Below are 12,038 nucleotides of genomic sequence, written 5' to 3' on the forward strand. Positions count from 1 at the left end.
AATTTATTTTTTAACTGTATCTATGAGTAATATTGACATCGTATTCCCCCGAATGTAATGTATATGGTCTATTTTAATGTCTTCCTTTATGACGGTGCATTGGACTCTTTGCTGTAAAGGGGGGGGGGGGGTTTGCGATGAGCAATGGGTTGTCCACCTCCTAGGAAACAAAGGGAATAACCTGCAGTCTTTGAACAATAAATATTTATTCAAAAATGTGATACATTGTCCATGGTGTGTTTTCTTTGGCATTGGTTGTGTGTATATATATATATATATATATATATATATATATCTTGCTATGTTTTTGTTTTTCATTTGTTTATTAATTTATTTCAGATATTTAGCCTCGTGCCACACTGCTGCAACCCCATTGTCGTACAGCTATGCAGTGCAACTTGTTTTTGTCAATGGGACTCTAAGGGGTGGATTTACTAAAGGCAAATAGACTGTGCACTTTGCAAGTGCAGTTGCTCCAGAGCTTAGTAAATGAGGTAAAGCTTCCCTTTGTCAAGAATACTCAATCACATGCAAGGAAAATTTAAAAAAAAAAAAAAAAAACTATTTTTGGTTGCACATGATTGGATGATGGAAGTCAGCAGAGCTTCTGTTCATTTACTAAGCTCTGGAGCAACTGCACTTGCAAAGTGCACATTCTAATTGCCTTAATAAATCAACCCCTAAGTCTCATTGAAGTCACATCAAAGTAGTGCAGGAACCTTTTTAAAAGTCACTGCAACTTGAGCTGCATTGATTGGAATGGCCGCCATTGAAATTATTGTGTTTTCACTTGTCAGACAGTTCTGAGGGGGGATTTCCTAAAACTGGAAAGTGCAAAATCTGGTGCAGCTCTGCATAGAAACCAATCAGCTTCCAGGTTTTATTGTCAAAGCTTAATTGAAAAAGCGGAAGTTAGATGCTAATTAGCTACCATGCACAGCTGCCCCGAATTCTGAGTGCTTCAGTTTCAGAAGTGCTCCAGAGGTAAATCTTCCCCCTATGTGTCGCAAGACGCATGCCAAGTCACACCAGTGTGAACCAGGGCTTATACAGCACCAACAATATACAGTCATGGCCAAAAATATTGGCACCCTGCATTTCTGTCGAATAATGCACCACATTGCCCAGAAACTTGTTGCAATTACAAAAGTTTTTCGGCATTCTCATCTTTATTTCTTTTGTTTGTATTGATATGAAATGTATATAAAAATGGAGAAACAAAAAGCCAAATCTGACACATGGTACGCAAAACCCCAAAAATGGAATGGACAAAATTACTGGCAGGTTCTCAAGTCTGTGATGTTCCTGTAATTTGTAATCAAACTCGCCTGTAACAAATTCCAGGTGCTGACAATATAGATATCACACTGGCAATCAGATAAAATGGTGAAAAATTGACTCAACCTTTCTGTTGTGTCTCTCTGTGAGCCGCATGGAGAAGAGAAAGAGCAGCAAACAATTGTCTGAGGTTTTGGGAATGAAAATTGTCGAAAAGCATGGACAATCTCAAGGTTACAAATCCATCTCCAGAGATCTTAATGTTCCTGTGTCCACTGTGCGCAACATTGTCAAGAAGTTTGCAGCCCATGGCACTGTCACTAATCTCCCTGGATGTGGACGAAAGAGAAAAATTGATTAAAGATTGCAACAAAAGATTGTTCAAATGTTGTATAAAGAACCTCGATCAACTTCCAGACAAATCCAAGCTGACCTTCAGGCACAACTGTGTCAGCTCACACTATACGTCGCCATCTGAATGGAAAGGGACACTATGGTAGGAGACCCAGGAGGACCCCACTGCTGACACAGAAGCAAATTGGAAGCCAGATTGGAGTTTGCCAAAACTTACCTGAGGAAGCCAAAATCCTTTTAGGAGAATGTGCTGTGGACAGACAAATTAAAATCACAGCTTTTTGGTAAAGCCCATCAATCTGTTTTCAGAAAAAGCAATGAGGCCTTTAAAGAAAATAATCCTGTCCCTACAGACACACATGGTGGGGGGGTCACTGATGTTTTGTGATTGCTTTGCGGCTTCAGGCACTGGATGTCTTGACCATGTGCATAATGATATCTGAAGACTACAAACAAAAGAATTCTGGGGTGCAGTGTAGGGCCCAGTGTCAGAAAGTTGGGTCTCCATCAGAGGTCATGGGTCTTGCAGCAGGACAATGACCCAAAGCACATGTCAAAAAGCCCCCAGAAATGATTTCAGACAAAGCGCTGGAGAGGACAAAACTGGCCAGCAATGAGTCCAGATCTCAATCCCATAGAGCTCCTGTGGAGAGATCTCAGAACAGCAATTGGGAAAAGGAACCCTTCCAATCTGAGAGACTTGGAGCAGTTGGTGTAAGAAGAGTGCTCCGAAATTCCAGTAGAGAGGTGGAAGAAACTTAATGATGCTCACAGGAAGCCATTGATGTCACTTATTTTTTCCAAGGGTTGTGCTACCAAATATTACATTGAGGGTGTCGGTAATTTTGTCCACTTCATTTCTGGGGTTTCGCATGGAATGTGTCAGATTTGGCTTTTAGTTTCTTCACATTTTTTGTGTCATACCAATACATACAAAAGAAATAAACATGAGAATGCCAAAACATTTGTAATTACAACAATTTTCTGGAGGAGTGGTGCATTATCTGACAGAAATGCAGAGGTGCCAAGATTTTTCATCATCACTTTATGCAGCACTTACAATCTATGGTTGCTATCTCCGATGCAAACACATACTGGAGCCAATTAACCTCCCAGCATGTCTTTGACGTGTGGAAGGAAACCAGAGTACCCAAAGGAAACCCATGCAGGCACAGGGAAAACATGCAAACTCCATGCAGGTAGTGTCCTGGTTGGGATCTGAACTGGGAATCCTAGTGCTGCAAGGCAAGAGTGCTAAACACTAGGCCACTGTGGATAACACACAAGGGCAGGGAGGGGGTAATATGTTTATGACACTAGGCCACTGTCCCGTGTATTATTTTATCTATTATGACTTTCACTTCCCACCTCTCCAAAGCAGGGCAGACTGACAACTCATGGGGCCCCTGGGCAATAGGGGATCATGGGTCCCCTGTGTCCTTGCCCATACTCAAAAAACACCCAAAAAAGCCTATAAAAAGGTACCAGGGGAATTTCATGGGGCCCCCTACTGACCCCGGGCCCTCGGGCAGTGCCCGAGTGCTCAAATGGTCAGTCCGCCCCTGCTCGTGTCATGTGATTAGAGGAGTGAAGATTGGCCACTAAAAGATGACCTTGCCAAAGAGAAGTGATGCAATAATAGGTTCCTCCAGCAGGTGGAGCTTCAAGTGAATCTTTTTCTCAAGCCAAACAGGGACCCCAAGAAAGGTGCACCCCTCCAAGCTCATACACTGATTGGTCCTAAAGTGTTTTTTTTTTTTTTTTTTTTAGCACTTTACAATTACTTGTGTGTGTCCTTCTGCAGTTTTTACCAAAATATAACATTTGAAAATAGAACAAAAATCAACTGTATTGTTCAGATTTTCACTTTAACTTGCTGTTCAGTTATGAATTGGAGCATGTGATTGGTTGCTTTGAAGAGCACAGATGATTCTACTTTCAGGCAGGTTTACAAAACGCTCTGATTGCTGTCTTTCCTCTTTCAGCCTCCTGCAATCCGGGGTAGTCCACCCATACAGCTGCTTTATGATATGAAGCCATAGTAATGGCGGCGATCAGTGACTTATAGGGGGACTGTGATGGTGTGGCAGGTGCTGAAAGTGAGTGGGAACTGACTAATTGCCACTGACATCTCCAGTGCCACTAATACAGTGATCCGTGATAACAGTATACACTGTCACTGTATTAATGACATGGTAGGAAGGGGTTAACTTCTGAGGCAAAGGGTTAACTGTGTGCCTAACAGTGCTTGGTGCATTCACTGTGTGCTGATTTTTTACTAAGGAATGTGCCATTTTTTATCCCTGCTTTACAGGGAAACAAAAACTGGTTCATCTCTGCTGACAGGACAGAGTTGTGTGTTGTTTACATTCACAGAGCTCTGTCCTTTCATTCTTTTCTCTGATCAGCAGGTCACGATCGGCAATCATTGGCTGGGATCCGCTGATCGGCTTGTGCTGTGACTAATCAAAGCACAGACAGGGTGGCAGGCATGTGCATGCTGCTCCCTATCTGGATGAGCTGGATCACATACTAGATACATGATCCAGCGCAGGAGAGCTGCTCTGCCTCTGTACTCCTACATGAGGCGGTTGACAAGCACTTAAACCTTTGTTAGGACAGTGTTCAAATCTAGTTTACAACTCCTAATGAGATCTGCCAGCACAGTAAAGACAGAGTTCCATAGACAAAGAGAACTAAGTAGGAGTTTCCAGAAAAGAGCATCTAAAAAAAGGTGAGCTGCCATTCTTATTTATTTATTTTTTAATGTTATGCTATCTGAATGGGAACATGTAACACATATAAAGTAGGTGTTATCCCATTGGCTGCAGAAGTGGAAATACACTTTAGGAATCTTTCAAACAGTTTGTTGCATTTGCACATATAACCAAGCATTCCAGAATAGAAACCAAAATGTGATTCTCCATTAAAAGGTAGAAAAGGGCAGATTCTGCTCTGTGGCAGGTATTTTGTCAGGAACCCTAGCAGGATGACTGAACTGCCTCCTCCCCTGGCATAGCTATGACATGTGGAGAAGTTGGCTTTTCAGCCAAGCTACTTGTGTCACCGGCTTGTGACTTCACATACACAATATCGCCAAAAGTATTGGGACATCTGCCTTTATACACACATGAACTTTAAAGGCATCCCAGTCTTGGTCCCTAGGGTTCAATATTGAGTTGGCCCTCTTCTGGGAAGGCCATCCACAAGGTTTAGGAGGGTGTCTATGGGAAGGTTGGACCATTCTTCCAGAAGCACATTTGTGAGGTCAGGCACTGATGTTGGACGAGAAGGCCTGGCTCGCAGTCTCCACTCTGATTCATCCCAAAGGTGTTCTATGGGGTTGAGGTCAGGACTCTGTGCAGTCCAGTCAAGTTCCTCCACCCCAAACTGACTCACCCATGTCTCTATGGACCTTGCTTTGTGCACTGGTGTGCAGTCATGTTGGAACAGGAACGGACCATCCCCAAACTATTCCCATAAAGTTGGGAGCATGAAATTGTCCAAAATGTCTTGGTATGCTGATGCCTTAAGAGTTCCCTTCACTGGAACTAAGGGGCCAAACCCAACCCCTGAAAAACAATCCCACACCATAATCCCCCTCCACCAAACTTTATACTTGGCACAATGCAGTCAGGCAAGTACCATTCTCCTGGCAACTGCCAAACTCAAACACATCCATCAGATTGCCAGGCAGAGAAGTGTGATTGGTCACTCCAGAGAACATGTCTCCACTGCTCTAGAGTCCAGTGATGGCATGCTTTACACCACTGCATCTGGCGCTTTGCATTGCACTTGGTGATGTAAGGCTTGGATGCAGCTGCTCGGCCATGGAAACCCATTGCATGAAGCTCTCTACGCACTGTTGTTGTGCTAATCTGAAGGCCACATGGAGTTTGGAGGTCTTTAGCTATTGACTCTGCAGACAATTGGTGACTTCTCTGTCCTGTGCTCTTCAGCATGCGCTGACCCCGCTCTGTCTTTTTTACGTGGCCTACCACTTGGTGGCTAAGTTGCTGTTCCCAGTTGCTTCCACTTTGTTATAATCCCACTAACAGTTTAGCGTGGAATATTTAGTAGCCAGGAAATGTCACGGATGTACTTATTGCACAGGTGACCACCTATCACGGGACCACGCTTGGAGTCAATGAGCTCCTGAGAGCGACCCATTCTTTCAGAAATGTTTGTAGAAGCAGTCTGCATGTCTAGGTGATGATTTTATACACCTGTGGCCATGGAGGTGATTGGAACACCTGAATCCAATGATTGGGAGGGGGGGCCCAATACTTTTGGCAATATAGTGTATATCCCTAGAGATTTTCAGTTCCATGCTCCCTCTAGTGGAGCTTCCAATGGGTTGACCACATTGTAGCAAGTCACATCCATGCTTTGGTAAAGATCCCAGACAACTGTGAAGACTCATTGAGGAATCAAACCCATTCCATCGATAATGGAACAGTTGTGCTTTAATTTCTGCTAAAAAAATTTTTTTTTCTTGAGGGACATGTTTTTTGCCATCATTTATTGTAGAAATCTCAGCAGGATATTCTGGGACAGACCATTCCTTAGGAGCCAGAAATCCCAATTTTCATTAACTCTGCAGGATCTCTGTTTTAGTTGCAAAAACGTGATTCTTGGTTCTCGACTTTCCCGATAAAATGTTTCTGAAAATCGGAATTTATTTTTTAACTGTATCTATGAGTAATATTGACATCGTATTCCCCCGAATGTAATGTATATGGTCTATTTTAATGTCTTCCTTTATGACGGTGCATTGGACTCTTTGCTGTAAAGGGGGGGGGGGGGGGTTTGCGATGAGCAATGGGTTGTCCACCTCCTAGGAAACAAAGGGAATAACCTGCAGTCTTTGAACAATAAATATTTATTCAAAAATGTGATACATTGTCCATGGTGTGTTTTCTTTGGCATTGGTTGTGTGTGTGTGTATATATATATATATATATATATATATATATCTTGCTATGTTTTTGTTTTTCATTTGTTTATTAATTTATTTCAGATATTTAGCCTCGTGCCACACTGCTGCAACCCCATTGTCGTACAGCTATGCAGTGCAACTTGTTTTTGTCAATGGGACTCTAAGGGGTGGATTTACTAAAGGCAAATAGACTGTGCACTTTGCAAGTGCAGTTGCTCCAGAGCTTAGTAAATGAGGTAAAGCTTCCCTTTGTCAAGAATACTCAATCACATGCAAGGAAAATTTAAAAAAAAAAAAAAAAAACTATTTTTGGTTGCACATGATTGGATGATGGAAGTCAGCAGAGCTTCTGTTCATTTACTAAGCTCTGGAGCAACTGCACTTGCAAAGTGCACATTCTAATTGCCTTAATAAATCAACCCCTAAGTCTCATTGAAGTCACATCAAAGTAGTGCAGGAACCTTTTTAAAAGTCACTGCAACTTGAGCTGCATTGATTGGAATGGCCGCCATTGAAATTATTGTGTTTTCACTTGTCAGACAGTTCTGAGGGGGGATTTCCTAAAACTGGAAAGTGCAAAATCTGGTGCAGCTCTGCATAGAAACCAATCAGCTTCCAGGTTTTATTGTCAAAGCTTAATTGAAAAAGCGGAAGTTAGATGCTAATTAGCTACCATGCACAGCTGCCCCGAATTCTGAGTGCTTCAGTTTCAGAAGTGCTCCAGAGGTAAATCTTCCCCCTATGTGTCGCAAGACGCATGCCAAGTCACACCAGTGTGAACCAGGGCTTATACAGCACCAACAATATACAGTCATGGCCAAAAATATTGGCACCCTGCATTTCTGTCGAATAATGCACCACATTGCCCAGAAACTTGTTGCAATTACAAAAGTTTTTCGGCATTCTCATCTTTATTTCTTTTGTTTGTATTGATATGAAATGTATATAAAAATGGAGAAACAAAAAGCCAAATCTGACACATGGTACGCAAAACCCCAAAAATGGAATGGACAAAATTACTGGCAGGTTCTCAAGTCTGTGATGTTCCTGTAATTTGTAATCAAACTCGCCTGTAACAAATTCCAGGTGCTGACAATATAGATATCACACTGGCAATCAGATAAAATGGTGAAAAATTGACTCAACCTTTCTGTTGTGTCTCTCTGTGAGCCGCATGGAGAAGAGAAAGAGCAGCAAACAATTGTCTGAGGTTTTGGGAATGAAAATTGTCGAAAAGCATGGACAATCTCAAGGTTACAAATCCATCTCCAGAGATCTTAATGTTCCTGTGTCCACTGTGCGCAACATTGTCAAGAAGTTTGCAGCCCATGGCACTGTCACTAATCTCCCTGGATGTGGACGAAAGAGAAAAATTGATTAAAGATTGCAACAAAAGATTGTTCAAATGTTGTATAAAGAACCTCGATCAACTTCCAGACAAATCCAAGCTGACCTTCAGGCACAACTGTGTCAGCTCACACTATACGTCGCCATCTGAATGGAAAGGGACACTATGGTAGGAGACCCAGGAGGACCCCACTGCTGACACAGAAGCAAATTGGAAGCCAGATTGGAGTTTGCCAAAACTTACCTGAGGAAGCCAAAATCCTTTTAGGAGAATGTGCTGTGGACAGACAAATTAAAATCACAGCTTTTTGGTAAAGCCCATCAATCTGTTTTCAGAAAAAGCAATGAGGCCTTTAAAGAAAATAATCCTGTCCCTACAGACACACATGGTGGGGGGGTCACTGATGTTTTGTGATTGCTTTGCGGCTTCAGGCACTGGATGTCTTGACCATGTGCATAATGATATCTGAAGACTACAAACAAAAGAATTCTGGGGTGCAGTGTAGGGCCCAGTGTCAGAAAGTTGGGTCTCCATCAGAGGTCATGGGTCTTGCAGCAGGACAATGACCCAAAGCACATGTCAAAAAGCCCCCAGAAATGATTTCAGACAAAGCGCTGGAGAGGACAAAACTGGCCAGCAATGAGTCCAGATCTCAATCCCATAGAGCTCCTGTGGAGAGATCTCAGAACAGCAATTGGGAAAAGGAACCCTTCCAATCTGAGAGACTTGGAGCAGTTGGTGTAAGAAGAGTGCTCCGAAATTCCAGTAGAGAGGTGGAAGAAACTTAATGATGCTCACAGGAAGCCATTGATGTCACTTATTTTTTCCAAGGGTTGTGCTACCAAATATTACATTGAGGGTGTCGGTAATTTTGTCCACTTCATTTCTGGGGTTTCGCATGGAATGTGTCAGATTTGGCTTTTAGTTTCTTCACATTTTTTGTGTCATACCAATACATACAAAAGAAATAAACATGAGAATGCCAAAACATTTGTAATTACAACAATTTTCTGGAGGAGTGGTGCATTATCTGACAGAAATGCAGAGGTGCCAAGATTTTTCATCATCACTTTATGCAGCACTTACAATCTATGGTTGCTATCTCCGATGCAAACACATACTGGAGCCAATTAACCTCCCAGCATGTCTTTGACGTGTGGAAGGAAACCAGAGTACCCAAAGGAAACCCATGCAGGCACAGGGAAAACATGCAAACTCCATGCAGGTAGTGTCCTGGTTGGGATCTGAACTGGGAATCCTAGTGCTGCAAGGCAAGAGTGCTAAACACTAGGCCACTGTGGATAACACACAAGGGCAGGGAGGGGGTAATATGTTTATGACACTAGGCCACTGTCCCGTGTATTATTTTATCTATTATGACTTTCACTTCCCACCTCTCCAAAGCAGGGCAGACTGACAACTCATGGGGCCCCTGGGCAATAGGGGATCATGGGTCCCCTGTGTCCTTGCCCATACTCAAAAAACACCCAAAAAAGCCTATAAAAAGGTACCAGGGGAATTTCATGGGGCCCCCTACTGACCCCGGGCCCTCGGGCAGTGCCCGAGTGCTCAAATGGTCAGTCCGCCCCTGCTCGTGTCATGTGATTAGAGGAGTGAAGATTGGCCACTAAAAGATGACCTTGCCAAAGAGAAGTGATGCAATAATAGGTTCCTCCAGCAGGTGGAGCTTCAAGTGAATCTTTTTCTCAAGCCAAACAGGGACCCCAAGAAAGGTGCACCCCTCCAAGCTCATACACTGATTGGTCCTAAAGTGTTTTTTTTTTTTTTTTTTTTAGCACTTTACAATTACTTGTGTGTGTCCTTCTGCAGTTTTTACCAAAATATAACATTTGAAAATAGAACAAAAATCAACTGTATTGTTCAGATTTTCACTTTAACTTGCTGTTCAGTTATGAATTGGAGCATGTGATTGGTTGCTTTGAAGAGCACAGATGATTCTACTTTCAGGCAGGTTTACAAAACGCTCTGATTGCTGTCTTTCCTCTTTCAGCCTCCTGCAATCCGGGGTAGTCCACCCATACAGCTGCTTTATGATATGAAGCCATAGTAATGGCGGCGATCAGTGACTTATAGGGGGACTGTGATGGTGTGGCAGGTGCTGAAAGTGAGTGGGAACTGACTAATTGCCACTGACATCTCCAGTGCCACTAATACAGTGATCCGTGATAACAGTATACACTGTCACTGTATTAATGACATGGTAGGAAGGGGTTAACTTCTGAGGCAAAGGGTTAACTGTGTGCCTAACAGTGCTTGGTGCATTCACTGTGTGCTGATTTTTTACTAAGGAATGTGCCATTTTTTATCCCTGCTTTACAGGGAAACAAAAACTGGTTCATCTCTGCTGACAGGACAGAGTTGTGTGTTGTTTACATTCACAGAGCTCTGTCCTTTCATTCTTTTCTCTGATCAGCAGGTCACGATCGGCAATCATTGGCTGGGATCCGCTGATCGGCTTGTGCTGTGACTAATCAAAGCACAGACAGGGTGGCAGGCATGTGCATGCTGCTCCCTATCTGGATGAGCTGGATCACATACTAGATACATGATCCAGCGCAGGAGAGCTGCTCTGCCTCTGTACTCCTACATGAGGCGGTTGACAAGCACTTAAACCTTTGTTAGGACAGTGTTCAAATCTAGTTTACAACTCCTAATGAGATCTGCCAGCACAGTAAAGACAGAGTTCCATAGACAAAGAGAACTAAGTAGGAGTTTCCAGAAAAGAGCATCTAAAAAAAGGTGAGCTGCCATTCTTATTTATTTATTTTTTAATGTTATGCTATCTGAATGGGAACATGTAACACATATAAAGTAGGTGTTATCCCATTGGCTGCAGAAGTGGAAATACACTTTAGGAATCTTTCAAACAGTTTGTTGCATTTGCACATATAACCAAGCATTCCAGAATAGAAACCAAAATGTGATTCTCCATTAAAAGGTAGAAAAGGGCAGATTCTGCTCTGTGGCAGGTATTTTGTCAGGAACCCTAGCAGGATGACTGAACTGCCTCCTCCCCTGGCATAGCTATGACATGTGGAGAAGTTGGCTTTTCAGCCAAGCTACTTGTGTCACCGGCTTGTGACTTCACATACACAATATCGCCAAAAGTATTGGGACATCTGCCTTTATACACACATGAACTTTAAAGGCATCCCAGTCTTGGTCCCTAGGGTTCAATATTGAGTTGGCCCTCTTCTGGGAAGGCCATCCACAAGGTTTAGGAGGGTGTCTATGGGAAGGTTGGACCATTCTTCCAGAAGCACATTTGTGAGGTCAGGCACTGATGTTGGACGAGAAGGCCTGGCTCGCAGTCTCCACTCTGATTCATCCCAAAGGTGTTCTATGGGGTTGAGGTCAGGACTCTGTGCAGTCCAGTCAAGTTCCTCCACCCCAAACTGACTCACCCATGTCTCTATGGACCTTGCTTTGTGCACTGGTGTGCAGTCATGTTGGAACAGGAACGGACCATCCCCAAACTATTCCCATAAAGTTGGGAGCATGAAATTGTCCAAAATGTCTTGGTATGCTGATGCCTTAAGAGTTCCCTTCACTGGAACTAAGGGGCCAAACCCAACCCCTGAAAAACAATCCCACACCATAATCCCCCTCCACCAAACTTTATACTTGGCACAATGCAGTCAGGCAAGTACCATTCTCCTGGCAACTGCCAAACTCAAACACATCCATCAGATTGCCAGGCAGAGAAGTGTGATTGGTCACTCCAGAGAACATGTCTCCACTGCTCTAGAGTCCAGTGATGGCATGCTTTACACCACTGCATCTGGCGCTTTGCATTGCACTTGGTGATGTAAGGCTTGGATGCAGCTGCTCGGCCATGGAAACCCATTGCATGAAGCTCTCTACGCACTGTTGTTGTGCTAATCTGAAGGCCACATGGAGTTTGGAGGTCTTTAGCTATTGACTCTGCAGACAATTGGTGACTTCTCTGTCCTGTGCTCTTCAGCATGCGCTGACCCCGCTCTGTCTTTTTTACGTGGCCTACCACTTGGTGGCTAAGTTGCTGTTCCCAGTTGCTTCCACTTTGTTATAATCCCACTAACAGTTTAGCGTGGAATATTTAGTAGCCAGGAAATGTCA

Source organism: Staurois parvus, unplaced genomic scaffold (genome assembly GCF_062004578.1).
Source record: "Staurois parvus isolate SC_StPar_1 unplaced genomic scaffold, SC_StPar_1.0 ptg000315l, whole genome shotgun sequence".
NCBI classification, from domain to species: domain Eukaryota; kingdom Metazoa; phylum Chordata; class Amphibia; order Anura; family Ranidae; genus Staurois; species Staurois parvus.